Source organism: Squalius cephalus (genome assembly GCF_949319135.1).
Source record: "Squalius cephalus genome assembly, chromosome: 9".
Lineage (NCBI taxonomy): Eukaryota > Metazoa > Chordata > Actinopteri > Cypriniformes > Leuciscidae > Squalius > Squalius cephalus.
The window spans coordinates 995,001-1,018,710 of record NC_137130.1 but is presented as its reverse complement, the minus strand read 5'-3'; positions in this window follow the sequence as shown (position 1 = coordinate 1,018,710).

Here is a 23,710-nt window from a genome sequence, read left to right as displayed (position 1 = left end):
CCTGTTAGCTATATTACTTGGTGGAAGAATTGACTATTATCATTATCAAATATAACTTATTATGTCTTGTTTTATATCGTATTGCCGTTTTTATAAAAAAAATAAAAAAAAAGTATTTTGTTTGTGTTGTGTAGAAGAACAGCCGGTAAAATCACAGAATATGCAGCTTCTCGTGGCTTATTGCTTTATTAAATAACGTCAGATATTGTCTCTCTGAGTATATGAAGTTTCACACAAATGCCGCCACACTGAGAACATTTTGATGTAAATTAAAAAATTTTTTAAAATTAAGTTGGACCAACATAAGAAAATCTAGTTTGACGATTGTAATAAAGTTAAACATACTAGAGAAAATGAATGTAACCTGAATCAAATAAATTGTGTTGACTTAACTAATTAGGGCCCAAGCCCTGAAAGGGCGAAGGCCCTATTGTTTTCGTAAGGATTATTTTTTTTTTTTTTCTTCATTATTTTTTTTTTTGCCTTTTTGCCACTTTTGGGGCCCTTAACATGCTCAAAAACTCTTGAAACTTTGCACACAGGTCAGAATCCGCGGCCATCAGGGCCGGACTGAAGCTGGCACCGGGGCGTGGCAGGGGGGCTCGACAGCGCCCCCTGGAATGGTGTCAGAAAACTTGGTCCATATATCAAACACGCTTGCATGTAATAATATGAAACTCAGTACACATATAGATCTCATCGGGCCGAACAACTTTCGTGCTCTAAGTTTTACAAAAGCCCAACAGGAAGTCGGTTATTATACGTTGTTTGGAAAACGCATACAATGGAATGTGAAATACTCCTCCTAGGGAATTCATCCGATCGCCGCCAAACTCGGTGTGAATGAAGTCAAGACATTGAGGATGAATTCTTGCGAACAGATTTTTGATATCTCGAACGGTTTGGCCGTGGCGAGGAAACGAATTTATGGCGAATAATGGGACACAGGAAGTGTGTTATAACTTCTGCATACATTATCTGATCTTGATGAAACTTCAGCAGTGTGTTCGTTGTAAGAGGCCGATCACATGGATGTGACCTTTGTGAGTCAAAGTTATAGCGCCACCAACTGGCAACAGGAAGTGTGTCACTTTCAAAATGCTTTGAAATCACTTTCTTATTTTTACCCGATTTGCTTAAAACTTTATGTGTATAATGTAGACACACGGCAGATGTAGACCTGTGAAAGGATTATTGATATCTTAGATACTGTTGCCGTGGCAACGCATCAAACTTTAATATTCTTTTTGGATGCTTTTGAGACTCTTCACATGCTTGAAAATGCATGAAACTCGACAGACACATCACATTTATTATACAGTAGACATGTGCAAAGTTTCAGATACGGGCGTGGTGGAATGGCTCAGTAGCGCCACCTTTAGTCAAAAATGGAGGCTTAGTTTTTCCTAGAATCACAAAACTTGGTAGGTGTATTGTTCTCATCAAGCAGGACACCTTTCTAATTTACAGTCATAACCTCAGACCCACAGGAAGTCAGATATTTTGGTTTGAATGTGGATTTTCTGGAGAATTTTCTCTCTCTCTCTGTGTCTGTGTGTGTGTGTGTGGGGGGGGGGATTTGTCTATTCCATTTAATCTTTGTTTTTCAAGGTTTCAGGGGCTTTTGGGGCCCTTAACATGCTCGAAAACTCTTGAAACTTTGCACACAGGTCAGAACCCACGGCCATCAGGGCCGGACTGAAGCTGGTACCCGGGCGTGGCAGGGGGGCTCGACAGCGCCCCCTGGAATGGGGTCCGAAATCTTGGTCCATATATCAAACACGCTTGCATGTAATAATATGAAACTCAGTACACATATAGATCTCATCGGGCCGAACATCTTTCGTGCTCTAAGTTTTACAAAAGCCCAACAGGAAGTCAGTTATTATACGTTGTTTGGAAAACGCATGCAATGGAATGTGAAATACTCCTCCTAGGGAATTCATCCAATCGCCTCCAAACTCGGTCAGCATGAAGTCAAGACATTGAGGATGAAAAATTGCCAGGGGATTTTTGATATCTCGAACGGTTTGGCCGTGGCGAGATAACTAATTTATGGCGAATAATGGAAACAGGAAGTGTGTTATAACTTCTGCATACATTAACTGATCTTGATGAAACTTCAGCAGTGTGTTCATTGTAAGAGGCCGATCACATTGATGTGACTATTGTGAGTCAGAGTTATAGCGCCACCAACTGGCAGCAGGAAGTGTGTCACTTTCAAAATGCTTTGAAATCACCGTCTTATTTTTACCCGATTTGCTTCAAACTTTATGTGTATAATTTAAACACATGGCAGATGTAGACCTGTGAAAGGATTATTGATATCTTAGATACTGTTGCCGTGGCAACGCATCAAACTTTAATATTCTTTTCGGATGCTTTTGAGACTCTTAGCATACTTGAAATTGGATGAAACTCAACAGATAACATCACACTTATTAGCCAGTAGACGTGAAAAGTTTCAGAAACGGGCGTGGCAGGGGGGCTCAACGGCGCCCCCTTAAACGGGGTCTGAAAACTTGGTCCATATATCAAACACGCTTGCATGAATTAATATGAAATTCGGTACACATATAGATCTCATCGGGCCAAACAACTTTTCCCTGGTCAAGTTTTACGCCAGCCCAACAGGAAGTCGGCTATTATGGGTTGTTTGGAGAACGCTTGCTGTGGAATGTGAAATACTCCTCCTAGAAAATTCATCCCATCCCCACCAAACTCGGTGTGCATGAAGTCAAGACTTTGAGGATGCTAAATTGCGGACGGATTTTTGATATCTCGAACGGTTTGGCCGTGGCGAGGAAACGAATTTATGGCGAGAAAAGAGAGACACGAAGTGTTATAACTTCTGCACACATTAACTGATCTTGATGAAACTTCAGTAGTGTGTTCGTGGTAAGAGGCCAGTCAGATGGATGTAACTATTGTGAGTCAAAGTTATAGCGCCACCAACTGGCAACAATAACTGTGTCACTTTCAAAATGCTTTTGGCAAAATGGGGGGTTACTTTTACCCACAGTTACAAAAATCAGTACATATATTGGTCTCATCGAGCCGGACAAGTTTCTATTTTACAGTCATTAGCTCTGACCAACAGGAAGTCAGATATTTTGGTTTGAATGTGAATTTATTTGCAAAATCGGCCTCTGAATTTTATATATATATATATATTTTAAAGTGACAAGACAGAGAATATTACTTGTCCGATATATATATATATATATATATATATATATATATATATTACATTTATATATATATATATATATATATATATATATATATATATATATATATAAATATAGCTGCGAGCAGCGATGGAGGGCCCAAGCCGGTGACACCGCCACCCCGGTGCCTTTAGTGCAACTAAATGCACCAGGGTGGCGGTGCCACCGGCTTGGGCCCGCAATCGCTGCTCGCAGCTATATTTTATGTTGAATTGTGTGTAAAATTCAGTCAAATGAAGGGTAAAGAATTATTTATTTATTTTTTAGTGTGTGAATGTTAAGAAAACATTCCATTCGATCATTTTGCCAACATGATAATGTTACTTTTAAACGTTCTCTGAACATTCCGAAACTAGTGGCAACATTTACAAAAGTTCCATGAACGATATATAAATAATGTTTTAACATTCTGAGAACAATTGTAATAAAGTTAAACATATAGAGTAAATTAATTTGACGTAAAACAAATAAATTGTGTTGACCCGACTAAACTAGAAGAACATTTGTCCATAACTTTGAGAGAACCTTGACAGAACATGAATCAGAATGTGTTATTAATGTGTTATTAATGTGTTATTAATGTGTTATTAAACGGCTGCTCTCTGAAATCATTATTCGGCAGCTTTGTGTAATCTAACACAAAAACATGCAATTATGTGACTTTCTGACTCCAGACTCCTGATGTGTTATTAAACTTCTGCTCTCTGAAATCATTATTTCATTATGACTTTCTGACACCAGATTGTGTCAATTTGATCCAAATGAACTATGTGATAAAGTACAAGACACTGACATCTGAGACCAGAACCGTTTAGTATCAGGTGGTTTGTATTGTATAGCCTCCAGTTTTCCAGCGGAGCTCGTTGGATATGATTTTAGTGTCGCTTCAGGCTCTGAATAATATCAGTTTGCTCTGACAGCCGCTGTCACTGACGCTCTGATGCCGTCCAAACTCATTTACTTCAACAGCTTTAAACCCAACACCGTCTGACCCACACAACTCTGTCGTGTGTGTGTGTCAGTCAACAGATCATACGCTCTGTGTGTCAAAGCTTTTGTCCATGACAGAATTACAATTCATCATTTCAAATCCATACGCTGTTATTTTATCTGGAACGTGAAAGGAGGAGTTTTCCAGGTCATTTGTGAATGAACTCCTAGCTCTCAGAAACATGTTCAGATCATTTCCCATTACACGTTATTTATTAATATTCTCTGTTCATCTTGTCCGTTAAACATATTTTACTAGAATACTTCTACTCATCTGATCCAATTTTAGTCTTAAAAAAAAGTATACATTTTATTTAAAGAAAGAATATTCTTTAAACGTTTAAATCGTAATGTAATATTCCATTCTATTCCACAATCTTTAACAATTTTATTAAATTTTTTGATAAATAAAACTGTCTCTCACCATGAATAAGACAGAAAGAAAGAAAGAAAGAAAGAAAGAAAGAAAGAAAGAAAGAGGAAGGAAGAAAAAACAGAAGGAAGGAAGAGAGAAATAAACGAAGGAAGGAAAAAAGAAAGAAAGACAGAGGAAGGAAGGAACAAAAAACGGAAGGAAGCAAGAAAGAAAGAAAGAAAGAAAGAAGGAAATAAAGGAAGAAAAAACAGAAGGAAGCAAGAAAGAAACAAAGGAAGGAAAAAAGAAAGAATGAGGAAGGAAGGAACAAAAAATGAAAGAAAGAAAGAAAGAAAGAAGGAAATAAAGAAAGAATGAGGAAGGAAGGAACAAAAAATGAAAGAAAGAAAGAAAGAAGAAAATAAAGAAAGGAAGAAAAAACAGAAGGAAGGAAAAAAGAAAGAAAGAGGAAGGAAGGAACAAAAAATGAAATAAAGAAAGAAAGAAGGAGAAAGGAAGGAAGGAAGGAAGAAAGAAAGAAGGAAATAAAGAAAGGAGAAAAACAGAAGGAAGGAAAAAAAGGAAGGAAGGAACAAAAAACGGAAGAAAGAAAGAAAGAAAAAAGAGGAAGGAACAAAGAGAGGAAGGAAGGAAGAAAGAAGGAAATAAAGAGGAAGAAAAAACAGAAGGAAGGAAGAAAGAAGGAAAGAAAGAAAGAGAGAAAGAGGAAGGAAGGAACAAAAAATGGAAGAAAGAAAGAAAGAAAGAGGAAGGAAGAAAGAAAGAGAGAAAGAGGAAGGAAGGAACAAAAAATGGAAGAAAGAAAGAAAGAAAGAGGAAGGAAGAAAGAAAGAGAGAAAGAGGAAGGAAGGAACAAAAAATGGAAGAAAGAAAGAGGAAGGAAGAAAGAAAGAGAGAAAGAGGAAGGAAGGAACAAAAAATGGAAGAAAGAAAGAAAGAAAGAAAGAGGAAGGAAGAAAGAAAGGGAGCAAGAGGAAGGAAGGGGAAAAAAATGGAAGAAAGAAAGAAAGAGGAAGGAAGAAAAAACAGAAGGAAGGAAAAAAGAAAGAAAGACAGAGGAAGGAAGGAACAAAAAATGGAAGAAAGAAAGAAAGAAAGAAAGAGGAAGGAAGAAAGAAAGGGAGAAAGAGGAAGGAAGGAACAAAAAATGGAAGAAAGAAAGAAAGAGGAAGGAAGAAAAAACGGAAGGAAGCAAGAAAGAAAGAAAGAAAGAGGAAGGAAGAAAGAAAGAAGGAAATAAAGGAAGAAAAAACAGAAGGAAGGAAAAAAGAAAGAAAGAGGAAGGAAGGAACAAAAAACGAAATAAAGAAAGAAAGAAGGAGAAAGGAAGGAAGGAAGGAAGGAAGGAAGAAAGAAGGAAATAAAGAAAGGAAGAAAAAAGGAAGGAAGGAACAAAAAAACGGAAGAAAAAAAGAAAGAAAAAAGAGGAAGAAAGAGAGGAAGGAAGGAAGAAAGAAGGAAATAAAGAGGAAGAAAAAACAGAAGGAAGGAAGAAAGAAAGAAACGAAGGAAGAAAGAAGGAAAGAAAGAAAGGAAGAAACGAAGGAAGAAAGAAGGAAAGAAAGAAAGGAAGAAAAAACAGAAGGAAGGAACAAAAAAACAGTAGAAAGAAAGAAAGAAAGAAAGAAAGAATATTCTTTGAAGGTTTAAATTGTAATGTAACTAAATGTTTTAAGGAAACCTTCCATTGTCTCATTCTTCAAACATTACCTGAACGTTACTCTGAATGTTCTCGGAACGAGTTATTACATGTACAGAAACATGAGTCCAGCTGATCCTCCTGATGAACGACGGCAGATTTACACATCACTGCTGTGTTTGACGAACTCCTCAGAGCTAACACTGTTGCTGGAGTTCAGGCGTATGGAATATGAGAAGAGCGAGGTCATTAATCCTGTGAGCGATGATGACCTCTGGTCTGGAGGAGGGCAATTATACAGACGCCTGATATCATAAAGCCGTGGACACAGACCGCCTTCTTATATATTCTTATGCAATATGGTCATTAAATGTGAAGTGGATGCTGTCATAATCTCAGAGTCTGAAGCATCACTGAAGGTCTGTGTGTGTGTGTGTGTGTGTGTGTGTGTGTGTGTGTGTGTGTGTGTGTGTGTGTGTGTGTGTGTCCGTCCACAGCTCTCACGACACATGATCCTCAGTCCGCTGCAGTTATGAAGTTATGTACAGACATAAATAACATTTCTGCTGTAATATTGCCGTGAAAGTGAAGTCGCGTCTTTTCTTCCGTAAATAAAGTGAAACAGCTTCTGGAACAAGAACAAATGTACACAGTAAAAAAAAATATACGGTAGCAACATTTTAGGTTTTACAGACTTAACAAAAATTTACAGTAAAAAAACATATTTCATTATCTGATATAATGTTACTTTACCGATCTATTGAAGTACTAATATCTGATTTGTAAAACACTGATAACCACCAATCACAGCGGAGATGAGAGTCACATGATCAACCAAAGCTCAGCACAAGCAGCTTTTCCATAAGAGAGTTAATATTAATAACACTAAACATTAGGGCTGGGTAAAAAATACTGATTTCTCGATTTTAATCGATTCTCATTTTTACGAACCGACATCGATTCTTAAATCCCAAGACTCGATTAGTCATCATGTTCTCAGTTGATGAATGAATGTAACATTGTAGCGCATCCCATCCAATAAATCACACTATGGACATGGAGTCACTCGATCAGTGTTTCAGCCGTGGAAAGACGTCAGTAAACAGCTTGTAAACAATGTCATGTAACGTCACATTTACCTCAGAAAAACCACATCCAGTGACCATAAACTCGTCAGTCAGCGAGACAAATTAACTCTAGAGAGGAGCATTCTGCTAAATATATGCACCATATTACATATTCATTATCATTTTTAATGTTCTTCAATTTTGAATGCAAGTTTGAATAAATCTGGCAGGTTTTTGACAGCCACCATTTAAATGTTTATATTTCATATAACTTATTATAAAAATAAATAAAAGTGTATTTTAAGTGTTTGTAAAATAAGTTAATTTTTACCTTCAATATTACAGTAGGCTAATGAAGCCTATAGGCTACGACTGACTCTCATAGTTTACAGCATTAGTGAAGAGATTTGTTTTCCTTGAGAAAATGTGCCATGTATTGAACCTGATATCCAAAATTATCAATATTGAATCAAAATCGAATCGAATTGCAAGCTTGTGAATCGAAATCTAATCAAATTGTGAAATTTGAGTCAATAGCCAGCCCTACTAAACACCATCATGGTAACACACATGACATTATAAAAATGCAATGAATATTAATTTAACAACTTTAAATGTAACATAAAACCTAATAGAATTTTTTAATTTTTTTTAATTTTAGTTAAGTCTGTAAAACCTAAAATGTTGCTACCGCATTTTTTACAGTAGATTTCCGGCAACCACCGCTGCCGTTTTTTTACCGTAAATTTAACAGATTTATTTTAGTGACGGGGTGTTTCTGTTCAGTAAATCTGACTGAATCCTGATGATTTTAATGATTTAGCTATAGCTTGTGTATATTACTCATTAGGGTGTGAGTGTGATTGTCCTCTTTGAATGGTTCTTCTGGACGATTAAGCTCTGATGCCGCAGAAACCATGATGTGTGAATCAGGCCTGGAGGTCCAGCAGTCAGAACGGATTATTTTACTACACAGGTGTGAAGAAAAAAGGTTTTATCATTCGCTCAGCTGACTGACACACAGATGCATGTTGATATGTGAAATATGCATATAGATCTGACACTTGTGCATATGCTAATGACTTTTCATTGGGAACGGTCATGATAATGACAGATATTACAATATTGATTAATCACAGTATACATTGAGACAACTGTTTTGTATTATACGTTTTCTGAAATGTTATAATTAAAGCCAGGTTCAAAATTCACGATTGGTTTTGTTGACATATTAAAGGGTATTCTGGATTTCTCTTTTTATCATACATCATACTTCAGAAACAACTGTTGACAGAAACGCTGTGTTCTGCTGCCAGGCCAGTAGATGGCGATGTCACTTTGCAAAGAAAACAGACGTGCCTATAGAATGAACACGTAATACACATGCGTATGACGTCAACGTTTCCACAAATTCACGCTTTTGTAGTTTACACCGAGACAACAACGGTATGGTTTTCAAAAACTTGCACTTTGAAACACGTGTTCAAAAGTTTGCGTTTGCAGGCCCCAAAACAGCGTTATCGTGAACTCAAAACACGTCTAAACCGGGAAAGAGCTTTGAGATCTTGGGGAAGAAATGGGGTATATTTGTACAGACTGGCGAAAGCTATAGAACAGAGAAGCGAATGCATCGCTGTGATTCACAGAAACATCTCCAGGCTGAGAAAGCTGGATTTGCAGTTATTGTGTGTCGATATGCTGAATTTAGGGGTAAAATCATTCCCTATATATTGTATTGTTATATATTGTATTGACAACTCATCGATTAAATATTTACCATTATATATTCTGCATAATTGGATGTTTTTAAATAAACACTGACAAAAACTATACAAGTTTTCGGGCTGGACGATATGATGATATATATAACATTGATAAAAGTGATCATATGGATTTAGACTTATATTGTGTAACATGATTCCGGCTGCATGTCAGTATCCACGATCCCTGGATCTGTAGTTGTAAGAAACACTATATCGAGTCCAACCTTTAGTTTAAACTGATAATCGTATGTTTTCCTCAGTTTTCCCTGTTAACTCCAGTCACTCCGCAGCTCTTCTGACTCTCCGGCCGGATGAGGGAGTGTGTTCCCGCGGGAAACTGACGTTAATGCATTCCCTCTATACGACAGAGGAACGATATCGTTGGAATCTGTTTCAGAACGATTTTTTTTTTAGCTGATAATAAAAACATTGATATCCAATCATAATATAGTTATAGTTCTAGTTATCACTATCATTATAGTTATCGCTATCGTTATTGTTGTGCTTGTGTTTGTCATGTTTGGTGTGAACACTGGCTCTTCCGTGAGCACTTAAAGGGATAGTTCACTTTGAAATTAAATGTTGGTATGTTTTAGCTTACCTCAAGGGCATCCAAGATGTAGGTGTCTTTGTTTCCGCAGTAGTTTCAATTTTGATATTTTTAGGTCAAACCGTTCTTGTCTGTCAGTCATATAATGCAGGTCTGTGGTCACTGTCTCAAAGAGCATGCACAGAGTCCAAATTAAACAATTCCCCATCGTAAGTACACATTGATGGCCTAAGACACGAAACGAGCGGTTTGTGTGAGAAAACGAACAGTATTTATATCGTTTTTACCTCTTATAACACAGCCACGTCCAAGTGATCTCAGGGCGCGGGCGCATCCTGGTGTGTGACGTGTACGCAGACTGGTGCATAGATATATATATACTAGATGTCGCCTTAAAGACATTCGTTCCAATGAACTGGCGTAGCCAAGGCGACATCTAGTGTATATATATCTATGCACCAGTCTGCGCACACGTCATTAAATGTAAATGTTGTCATGTTTGTTTCCCTGTGCTCTCCTGTGGATCGTCTAACCCCGTCCATCTCGTTACCTGATTATTGATTCATTAGCCCCTCGTGTCCTCCCTCGTTACCTGCCTTGTTTGCAGTCCTGCGCTGGTTCGTCGTCTGTACCCCGTGTGTTTCCCCGCTGTGTGCTCAAGCCAGTCTAGTTCTCCCCCTCGGGTAGTTTCTGTGGTCTGTTTTGTTTTATTTTATTATCATTAAACACCCATTGTCCTGCACTTGAGTCCTCGCTCCCTTCACCCACCCAAACCCTGACAGGTGCTTTCTCTGCATGGATTAACAGTAAACTGTTTCTGAGATATTCTGCAGTCCTTCAGCCCTCCAGTGTTCCTCTTCCTCGATCTGTCAGTGGCGTCTCCGTCAGTTCGCTTACTGGAGTCGAGGCGCTGTCAGGTTCACACAGGTGCTGTCTTTGGATTGGCCATCATCACAATAGCTTTACCGTTTTTACTGCCGTGCCCCGGTCAAAACCAAGATTTGTCACATGAAATAAAACAACCTGGCAAACACATTGCAATGATTGTTTTGATTTAGTTTTGAATGCGATTGAGTTGAACATCCACACCGTCTCATGTTGTTGAACACCAGAGCTTCTCTGACTGTCACTTCTTCTTTATTCCAGAAGCTGAACGTCCAGCTTTAGTGGAAATACTGCAGTAAAATGGGTAAATATCTGGAGTTGGTCAAATGCGGCCTTCAAAACAAAGAACAAAGAAATGAACATGTCAATCTTACATTTTACAGATGTTACCTTAACATTATTGTGTGTGTGATTGCAATCAAGCAGATTCAAAATGTTTCATGTAAGAAGTAAAAAGTACTGCAAAAATGGTGTACAATGTAAACAATGTTTTCAAAAATTGTAAATAACTCAAAGATTACCTTGAGGACATTTTACAAGAACATGCTCTTTCAGTCTTTCTACTACAAAATGTCACATTTAATTTTAATATTACTTGCCAATTCCTTGTTTTGTTAACACGGTTTGTTAGTACATTCTGAACACAAGAAGAATCATTTTCACTTATATGCACCATTGCCTACTAACCTACTAAAACATTTTAATTCATAGTCATAAACAGCATTATTTACCTACTAAAACATTTTAATATACTCAACCATTAAAATTTTTTGGGTCGGTAAGATTTGTTAATGTTTTTGACAGAAGTCTCGCCTACTTCACCAAAGCTGCATTTATTTGATCATAAATACAGTAAAAATTGTGAAATATTATTATAATGTAAATCATCTGTTCTCTATGTGAATATACAGTAAAGTGTAATTTATTCCTGTGATCAAAGCTGAATGTTCAGCATCATTACTCCAGTCTTCAGTGTCACATGATCCTTCAGAAATCACTCTAATATGAGGATTTGATACTCAAGAAACATTTATGTTGGGTCTAAAATGCTAAAACTGCTCATGCTTCACCGCAGGACAGCAAATGTGAGTGTTTTCTGTCATCTTTGCAGGACTGTGAAATGAGCAAAGTAACATATTTTAGCAACTGTGTGAATGTGAACAGCACATAACAGGCACAATAAATACTGCTATAAACATGAATATCTATGGGTTCAATATGCAAAACATGACAAAACTTACATCATCGTTTTTTTAAATACCTCAGTTTTGACAGTCCACACACAACGCGAAAACGTCATTTTCAAATTTAACCACTTTTGGTTTTCAAAAATCTTCGTTTTCATTAATAAAAACGCCGTCTCAGTGTGATGGAAGGCCAAAACGGAGAGACAAAGATGATTTTCAAACGAAAACTTATTAGTGTGGACAAGAATTCTTAATTCATGGTCACGATTTACTAAAACGAGGGAACGAATTGTTTAGTCGTCAGAACAAATGAATAATTTATGGTCACGATTTACTAAAACGAAGGAACGAATAAGTCAAGTCGTCAGAACGAATTATTAATTTATGGTCACGATTTACTAAAAGGAAGGAACGAATTGTTTAGTCATCAGAACAAATAATAATTTATGATCCTGATTTACTAAAACGAGGGAGCGAATTCTTAATTTATGGTCCTGATTTACTAAAAGGAGGACCTATCTCTGAAGTGAGTGAAACTAGAGCCTTTAGGAAACTTTAAGGCCAGAAATGTCATGCCATCATCGAGACTGCGCTGAACGTCCTGATGAAGAAGGGCCACGGGCGCTAGTGTTTAGATAAACACTGTCCTGAACTCCTGCTTCATTCTCTCAGATGCTGGAAGAGATGAAACACCGTCATCAAGTGCGCTGGACTTTTGATGGCATAGAGTGCTGTTTTATCTCTCTATAAATAAAGGATGTGACTTCACTTATAGCAGCCGAAGCTTTAAGAAGCATATATTTCTGAATGTGCAACCGTTCGGAATCAAACCATGTGTTCAATTATTAAGCGAAAAGCATCACTATAAACTTTCAAAAACACAAACCCGTCCACCGAAGCTCTGAGATGATATTTGCACATTCAAACGTGTGTCGTGAAGAATAATTTTATTAGCGAACAATTTAATTTTTTCAGTGAGCGGTTGTGCTGAAAAGAGCTGCATGAAGAGTGTGTGTTTGACAGAAAATAAGGGGTTTAGCGTGTAATGCAGCGTTGCTTCTCTTATTTCAAGGACTTTTAGATTTTGAATTGACTTATAAGACTTAAACATTCATTAAGAACAGGATTGTTTTGCTGTGTAAGTTTGTTGTTTTTATCATAAATCAAATGCTTTTACTGTCATCATGGACTTTCTTTTGCTTCATTTTCCGCTTATGCAACAGTCTCAATATTACAGAAGGAAATTAATATTGCAATTAAGAGACTGAAGCCTGTAATTAGAAGCATGATAAAGTAATATCAGGGCTTGCTGTGTTGTTTTTTTGCTATGGATAAATTATCTATTATCTTGATTGCTCCACATTGCTGAGAGTGTATTCCGGTAATGACTGGAAGGATCCCCGCTGTGAGTGTAATGAGGAAAATGACACGGATCACACACGGAAAAAAGATAAATGTAATTCTGTGATCGAGAACATCAGCGGAAAACAATTCTGCAATTACATGTAGTGGCCACTTTCAGGTGCATCTATATCTAATAGCTGTGGGGGGAATGATGAAAATCACAGTATGAGTCGTTATATTACAGCAACACTATATATGGCAACACTTTACAAGAAGGTTCCATTAGTTCTTAAAATATCTTTGTGTCCACAGAACAAAGAATGTCATGTAGATTTTGAATGACGTATGGGAGAGTAAATAATGACAGTGTTATTTTATTTGTTTGTGGGGGATGAGGATATGTTCCTTGAGGTGTAGATACACACGAGTAGATGTTTTGAAACCATTATCCATATAAAACTGTAATTTCCATACAAAGCATTAAGAAATTACTTCAGATTAAATACAGTCGCTGCTTCATCCGTCAACAGAGGTTTTCTATGTGAACTCTTCATTACACTGTGTCTCAGTCAAACGCTCCGAACAAACATATGATCCTGTGATGCGATCCGGGATGCCATTAAAATAATGTCTCTACAGAGACTCAAACCAGATGTTTAAACTGGACGAACGTACTTTCTCTCTTCCATTTCAGAAACTGAACACACATCTGTATCAGTGTAGACATCGTCAGTCATTATAATCTGAACACACATCTGTATCAGTTTAGACAGCGTCAGTCATTATAATCTGAACACACATCTGTATCAGTGTAGACAGCGTCAGTCATTATAATCTGAACACACATCTGTATCAGTTTAGACAGCGTCAGTCATTATAATCTGAACACACATCTGTATCAGTGTAGACAGCGTCAGTCATTATAATCTGAACACACATCTGTATCAGTGTAGACAGCGTCAGTCATTATAATCTGAACACACATCTGTATCAGTGTAGACAGCGTCAGTCATTATAATCTGAACACATCTGTATCAGTGTAGACAGCGTCAGTCATTATAATCTGAACACACATCTGTATCAGTGTAGACAGTGTCAGTCATTATAATCTGAACACACATCTGTATCTGTGTAGACAGCGTCAGTCATTATAATCTGAACACACATCTGTATCAGTGTAGACAGCGTCAGTCATTATAATCTGAACACACATCTGTATCAGTGTAGACAGAGTCAGTCATTATAATCTGAACACACATCTGTATCAGTGTAGACAGCGTCAGTCATTATAATCTGAACACACATCTGTATCAGTGTAGACAGCATCAGTCATTATAATCTGAACACACATCTGTATACTGTATCAGTGTAGACAGCGTCAGTCATTATAATCTGAACACACATCTGTATCAGTGTAGACAGAGTCAGTCATTATAATCTGAACACATCTGTATCAGTGTAGACAGCGTCAGTCATTATAATCTGAACACACATCTGTATCAGTGTAGACAGCATCAGTCATTATAATCTGAACACACATCTGTATACTGTATCAGTGTAGACAGCGTCAGTCATTATAATCTGAACACATCTGTATCAGTGTAGACAGCATCAGTCATTATAATCTGAACACACATCTGTATCAGTGTAGACAACGTCAGTCATTATAATCTGAACACACATCTGTATCTGTGTAGACAGCGTCAATCATTATAATCTGAACACATCTGTATCAGTGTAGACAGCGTCAGTCATTATAATCTGAACACACATCTGTATCAGTGTAGACAGAGTCAGTCATTATAATCTGAACACACATCTGTATCAGTGTAGACAGAGTCAGTCATTATAATCTGAACACACATCTGTATACTGTATCAGTGTAGACAGCGTCAGTCATTATAATCTGAACACACATCTGTATCAGTGTAGACAGCGTCAGTCATTATAATCTGAACACATCTGTATCAGTGTAGAGAGCATCAGTCATTATAATCTGAACACACATCTGTATCAGTGTAGACAACGTCAGTCATTATAATCTGAACACACATCTGTATCTGTGTAGACAGCGTCAGTCATTATAATCTGAACACACATCTGTATCAGTGTAGACAGCGTCAGTCATTATAATCTGAACACACATCTGTATACTGTATCAGTGTAGACAGCGTCAGTCATTATAATCTGAACACATCTGTATCAGTGTAGACAGCATCAGTCATTATAATCTGAACACACATCTGTATCAGTGTAGACAGAGTCAGCCATTATAATCTGAACACACATCTGTATCAGTGTAGACAACGTCAGTCATTATAATCTGAACACACATCTGTATCAGTGTAGACAGCGTCAGTCATTATAATCTGAACACACATCTGTATCAGTGTAGACAGCGTCAGTCATTATAATCTGAACACACATCTGTATCAGTGTAGACAGTGTCAGTCATTATAATCTGAACACACATCTGTATCAGTGTAGACAACGTCAGTCATTGTAATCTGAACACACATCTGTATCAGTGTAGACAGCGTCAGTCATTATAATCTGAACACACATCTGTATCAGTGTAGACAGCGTCAGTCATTATAATCTGAACACACATCTGTATCAGTGTAGACTGTCAGTCATTATAATCTGAACACACATCTGTATCAGTGTAGACAGCGTCAGTCATTATAATCTGAACACACATCTGTATCAGTGTAGACAGCGTCAGTCATTATAATCTGAACACACATCTGTATCAGTGTAGGCAGCGTCAGTCATTATAATCTGAACACACATCTGTATCAGTGTAGACAGCGTCAGTCATTATAATCTGAACACACATCTGTATCGGTGTAGACAGAGTCAGTCATTATAATCTGAACACACATCTGTATCAGTGTAGACAGCGTCAGTCATTAAAATCTGAACACACATCTGTATCAGTGTAGACAGAGTCAGTCATTATAATCTGAACACACATCTGTATCAGTGTAGACAGCGTCAGTCATTATAATCTAAACACACATCTGTATCAGTGTAGACAGCGTCAGTCATTATAATCTGAACACACATCTGTATCAGTGTAGACAGCGTCAGTCATTATAATCTGAACACACATCTGTATCAGTGTAGACAGCGTCAGTCATTATAATCTGAACACATCTGTATCAGTGTAGACAGCATCAGTCATTATAATCTGAACACATCTGTATCAGTGTAGACAGCGTCAGTCATTATAATCTGAACACATCTGTATCAGTGTAGACAGCGTCAGTCATTATAATCTGAACACACATCTGTATCAGTGTAGACAGCGTCAGTCATTATAATCTAAACACACATCTGTATCAGTGTAGACAGCGTCAGTCATTATAATCTGAACACACATCTGTATCAGTGTAGACAGCGTCAGTCATTATAATCTGAACACACATCTGTATCAGTGTAGACAGTGTCAGTCATTATAATCTGAACACACATCTGTATCAGTGTAGACAGTGTCAGTCATTATAATCTGAACACACATCTGTATCAGTGTAGACAGCGTCAGTCATTATAATCTGAACACACATCTGTATCAGTGTAGACAGTGTCAGTCATTATAATCTGAACACACATCTGTATCAGTGTAGACAGTGTCAGTCATTATAATCTGAACACACATCTGTATCAGTGTAGACAGCGTCAGTCATTATAATCTGAACACACATCTGTATCAGTGTAGACAGCGTCAGTCATTATAATCTGAACACATATCTGTATCTGTGTAGACTGTCAGTCATTATAATCTGAACACACATCTGTATCAGTGTAGACAGCATCAGTCATTATAATCTGAACACACATCTGTATACTGTATCAGTGTAGACAGCGTCAGTCATTATAATCTGAACACACATCTGTATCTGTGTAGACAGCGTCAGTCATTATAATCTAAACACACATCTGTATCAGTGTAGACAGCGTCAGTCATTATAATCTGAACACACATCTGTATACTGTATCAGTGTAGACTGTCAGTCATTATAATCTGAACACATCTGTATCAGTGTAGACTGTCAGTCATTATAATCTGAACACACATCTGTATCAGTGTAGACAGCGTCAGTCATTATAATCTGAACACACATCTGTATCTGTGTAGACAGCGTCAGTCATTATAATCTGAACACACATCTGTATCAGTGTAGACAGTGTCAGTCATTATAATCTGAACACACATCTGTATCAGTGTAGACAGTGTCAGTCATTATAATCTGAACACACATCTGTATCAGTGTAGACAGCGTCAGTCATTATAATCTGAACACACATCTGTATCAGTGTAGACAGCGTCAGTCATTATAATCTGAACACATATCTGTATCTGTGTAGACTGTCAGTCATTATAATCTGAACACACATCTGTATCAGTGTAGACAGCATCAGTCATTATAATCTGAACACACATCTGTATACTGTATCAGTGTAGACAGCGTCAGTCATTATAATCTGAACACACATCTGTATCAGTGTAGACAGCGTCAGTCATTATAATCTGAACACACATCTGTATCAGTGTAGACAGAGTCAGTCATTATAATCTGAACACACATCTGTATACTGTATCAGTGTAGACTGTCAGTCATTATAATCTGAACACACATCTGTATCAGTGTAGACAGCGTCAGTCATTATAATCTGAACACACATCTGTATACTGTATCAGTGTAGACTGTCAGTCATTATAATCTGAACACACATCTGTATCAGTGTAGACAGCGTCAGTCATTATAATCTGAACACACATCTGTATCAGTGTAGACAGTGTCAGTCATTATAATCTGAACACACATCTGTATCAGTGTAGACAGCGTCAGTCATTATAATCTGAACACACATCTGTATCAGTGTAGACAGCGTCAGTCATTATAATCTGAACACACATCTGTATCTGTGTAGACAGCGTCAGTCATTATAATCTAAACACACATCTGTATCAGTGTAGACAGCGTCAGTCATTATAATCTGAACACACATCTGTATCAGTGTAGACAGAGTCAGTCATTATAATCTGAACACACATCTGTATCAGTGTAGACAGCGTCAGTCATTATAATCTGAACACACATCTGTATCAGTGTAGACAGCGTCAGTCATTATAATCTGAACACACATCTGTATCAGTGTAGACAGAGTCAGTCATTATAATCTGAACACACATCTGTATCTGTGTAGACAGCGTCAGTCATTATAATCTAAACACACATCTGTATCAGTGTAGACAGCATCAGTCATTATAATCTGAACACACATCTGTATCAGTGTAGACAGTGTCAGTCATTATAATCTGAACACACATCTGTATCAGTGCAGACAGCGTCAATCATTATAATCTGAACACACATCTGTATCTGTGTAGACAGTGTCAGTCATTATAATCTGAACACACATCTGTATCAGTGTAGACAACGTCAGTCATTATAATCTGAACACATCTGTATCAGTGTAGACAGCGTCAGTCATTATAATCTGAACACACATCTGTATCAGTGTAGACAGCGTCAGTCATTATAATCTGAACACACATCTGTATCAGTGTAGACAGCGTCAGTCATTATAATCTGAACACACATCTGTATCAGTGTAGACAGCATCAGTCATTATAATCTGAACACACATCTGTATCAGTGTAGACAGCGTCAGTCATTATAATCTGAACACACATCTGTATCAGTGTAGACAGCGTCAGTCATTATAATCTGAACACACATCTGTATCAGTGTAGACAACGTCAGTCATTATAATCTGAACACATCTGTATCAGTGTAGACAGTGTCAGTCATTATAATCTGAATACATCTGTATCAGTGTAGACAGCGTCAGTCATTATAATCTGAATACATCTGTATCAGTGTAGACAGCATCAGTCATTATAATATCTTCTGTTTTCTTCTGACGCGACGCTCACATCCAGCAAATATCAGCCATTAAGTGATTGAACGCCAGTGGGCGGAGCCTATGGTGTGATGATGTATAACTATTGGTCAATGTCTTGCTCTGGAGGCGGGCTTATGCAAATGTATTTGCTTGAGTGACTTCACAAATCCCTCAGATTTAAAACGAGCCGTTTCTAGAGATTAATTACCGTAAATAAATGCTTTGTTTCGTAACGAGTCCACTTAAGGCAAGTTTGTAGAGAACCCAAGTGCAGTTTAATAGTAGACAAAACAAGATCAAACATAAAACAAGTCAAGAACGAAGTCAAGAACGTGAACATGGCTGTGGAACTTACAAACCAGAGGTTACAGGAAACATGACATGAAACAAGAACATGAAACCAAACCTAAACAAGACATGACATGACATGTTTATAATGAGGAGGATATTTTAAGTTCTGAAACTTACAGGATGTTTGGTGCAAAGATCTCTTATATGTCAAAAGATCAAAGAAAATTACATTTCTCATGTCATCACCTCTTTAAACATGACGTGTTTCACCACTAGCGCCAGACTAGTAAAAATAAGGATGATTTTCATAAATGTTTACAGAATGACATTCAAGAGCTCTGAACATATTTTAACAAGCAAAATTTCATTTTTAGAAATTTTAAAGGGGGTAATGTTGAGGTTTGGTTGCCAAAAAACGTGTGAACCCTATGATTAAATAATTCATTAAAGTGGATTTTGGAGTTCATTTCATGCAGAGTATTTTTACATGCACTTGACTAAACATATATATATATATACAGTCCAACCACTGTACTGCATTGTACAACTTCAACATGTCTCACATTATCTCAGTTTATTCGCTATGGTTTAGAAAACGGTAATGAAATATGAGCAGAACTCAGTTGATATTTGACTGGTTTTGTCCGTCCTTCTGTTAGACTGTCTCACACATGAATTATGTTGAATATCTGTCAGCTGTTAAATTTAACTACACAATTAGATAATACCAGTTTAGCTCAACCAATCACCAAGCAATGCTTCATTGTGTTCAGTCTGTGTGTAAAAAGAGCATTAGCAATTAAAGACAACACACTTCAGCAAAACATGGTCAGCTCAAAGTGTCCCAATCATTTTTGGTCCCAAATGTCACTGGTAGTCTCTGTATGAAGAATATTTGGGTATAATATGTCACAGTTTATTCTGCTCTCCTCACTTACAGAAATCAACTATAGTGTCCTGACCACACTAGTAAAGAAATATCAAAAATGATATCTGGTGTCTGAATAATGTTTGGTTTCACTGTGTGTACACACACACACACACACACACACACACACACACACACACGTGACGTTCCTCTTGTTTAATTTCCGCTCCCGCTGGTTGCCTTGGCAACATCCAGAGCTTGAAGGATATTGTAGATGGCATTAGACAAGCGTCTTTCATTCGCTCGCATTGAGTGTAAGCAAACAGCCGGTTTCTGTTTCTGCATCACAGTCACTTTCCTCTAACAACCGCATTCTGTCATTCATTCACACACACTTCCTCAGCTCGAGTCTTCACTGAGGGGGAATACAGTAACACTGGCTCCGTTACGCTGCCGTTCGAGAGGAGAAGAGAAGTGAGGCCTTTTGAAGTCCTTGTCTTTCCAGCAGTTGAACAAACACAATGCCATCATCAGGAGATGTTCAACCCTCAGGAGCTCTTCTGTCATTTTACGTTTTCTTTTTTTAGAATTGTTTACTTCACCGGAATGGTATGAAACTTGGTAAAGGGTTTAGCACTTGCTATGTGAAAAAAATAAAAAATAAATGACAGATATCGTTCAAAAGAGTTAAATGGCTCTTAAAAAATAGTCCCTCTTGTGCTCCTTGCGGGAATGAATTTCCTCTAGTGGAAGCGTTTGGTACTGATCCCCGAAACAAAATATTACTGAACGTAAATTTTTTGAGATATCAATATCAAATTTGGAAACTTGTTTAGATTTGTGGCTTTGATTTTCTCGCAGTTTTACAGTTTAAACATGTTTTGGAACATATATATTTCATTTAAAAAAAAATTGGAAATAGTATTTTTATGCATATTTCATATCAATAAACGTAAAATTCTTTACATCTTCTAATGTCTTTTTCATTTTTGTAAATCACTTTTAAAACTTTTTTCACTTCTGCAATAATCTGCAGGTTTCGTCTTTAAAAAGAGACCGAACTTCAGTCTGTGATCCGAAGCGTTTGTCACGTTTTGAGTTTCATCATGAAACTTTCATGACATGAACATGATTTTGTTTTATGATCGATCACGTTTTGATTTGTAAATAAACTGCACTATGTTTTTTTTCAAGCTTGCCTCCAGTGGACTTCATAACGTTACAGCATTCAGGATTGACCACAGTTTAACTTGGAAATGTCATTGTCAGGTCTGTGCTCAAAAAGTGAGTAAATGGTTTGTAACTACTGCAGTAATATAATTTAGTAGCATGAAATCCCCTAAAAATGCAAAATATTATTGAGCCAAAATATAGTGCATTAAAATAAAACAAAATCGACAATGTCTGACCGCCGCGTGAGGTGTATGAATCAGGTGTTATAGAAGCCTTTAAATGTTAGATGAGGGATCTAAGAGTGAAATCCCTGCTTTAAGACGTCCATGAATCAGCCGAACTTTGATTCGTGACATCAGTTTTTGTTAACCTGATTCTGCAGTGATCAGGTGTTTTATGAGAGCCTGGTGTTGAAGGGGACATGACATTTCTTCATCGTTCACATTACCCAACATGCCTCAGCCATCATCGCAGTGCCATTTATAGAACACCAGCAGGCTGTAAACAGTGTTACCATGGCAACCCCACACACATACACACACACACACTGATAAAGCAAACTGATCCTCATCTGATGACAAATAGATGTTTAAAGCTGCAGCACAACTCCTCGAGTCTCATTGCTTTGGCTTTCACACCCGAGCTCTTCGTGCAGATCTGAGGCCAGTTCGTTTGATCAGTGTGTGAATGATCTCGGACACACTGCGTGAACACAATGTGATGCGACTATTTTAAACACTGCAAAAAAATGTATTCTAGTGCAAACATCTAAACATTCTGAAATCAAGATACATTTACTGGAGAGGAAGCAAAATGACTGAAGATATTAATAATTGTTTACTGAAAAATGCATAAAAAATAAGCGAGTAGAGGCTAATTAGAAAATATAAAATAATAATAAAGAAAAAGTATCTGTCATTGGAGTCAGAAAAATAAACTTAATTCAAAGGGAAAACAAGATTATTTTTCTGACCTCATTAATATATATTTTTAGTTTATTTTAATCACAGTCTTAATATCTTCAGTCATTTTCCTTCTCCAGTAAATGTATCTTGATTTAAGAATATTTAGATATTTGTGGTGGAAACGAAGACAGAAACACTGAGGAAGAACATCATTTTTTGTCTGTAAACAATATCCCTAATCATTTCAGTCTGATCTAAATAATTTGAACGTCACTTTTTAGATTATTTAATGAGCGTCACCGTGTGATGCAGCTTTTCAAGTTATTGAGGAATGAAGCAGATCAAAAACAGATTAGAAAATCTGATCAAAACCGGATGAAGACTCACAAAATATTTATTATTGATATTTAGTAGGCCTATATATATGTGTATGTTATGTAGGCCTATTATCTGCGCTTCGCATTCGCGCAAAATTCAAATTCACGATCGCGTTGATTTTACCCGCGAAAATTCACAGAACAAATTTAAATGTATTGTAGGCTATCAGCACCTTAAAATGATTATGAAAAACGACATTATAGCTCAAACTTTACAATTATAAGTAGACATCGGGGAAGAAAAATGTCCCTGTTTAATAATCTGTAGTGGATTTCGTATGATCGTACGAAACCATGCAAGCATTTTATTTATTTATTTTAGAAAAAAATGAAGCCTTCTGTTCAGGTGTGCCATGAGATTGTGTTGTATCTGTGATGTTTGACTAAACTGTCAATCAATTTTATGTGAATCCTGAAATGTAGACAGAAAGTCTGTTTGACGGAGATGTCAGTAAATGTTGTTCTTCCCTCACACACACTAATGGAGAGATGCGCAGTGTTTTACTGCTACTCCTGAGGCATTAATATTTCAGATCCATCAGAGGTAAGTCTAGTTATTATTTAGAGCAGGGCTTTCAGTCTTTTACCTGCTTCGGATCATTCGAGTGATAAAGCCTGAACCCGTTGTGAACTTTGCGCGGGAAATGTTTCGCCCTCACGCGAAATTACCGATCGCGTGGAGTTCCGATCGATAACATGACTGAGGGGCTGTTTACACGACACCGTTTTCAACTAAAAACGTAAAACTTTGTATGCATTTTCTCCGTTTGTTTACACGACAAAGGTGTTTTGGGAGCCTGAAAAAGCAAACTTTAGAAAACGGGTTTCAAAGTGCAAGTTTTTGAAAACGGTCTCCATGTAAACAACAAAAACACGATCCTCTGAAGACGATGTCGTCATGCACATGCGTATTACATGTTCAGTCTACAGTGTTTCATCGCCATCTACTGGCTTGACAGCAGAATACAGGGGTTTTAACTTTTAGTCGTTTTCGCGGAGTGTGAATGGGGATCGTTTTGACAAGCGGAAAACTCAAAGGAAAAACTTCTCCGTTTTAAGCATATCGTTGTCGTGTGAACATACCCTGAATTTCGCACCCGAATGGTAAATGTGACCACACCTTAAAGTCCCCATAATATCAAAATCAAA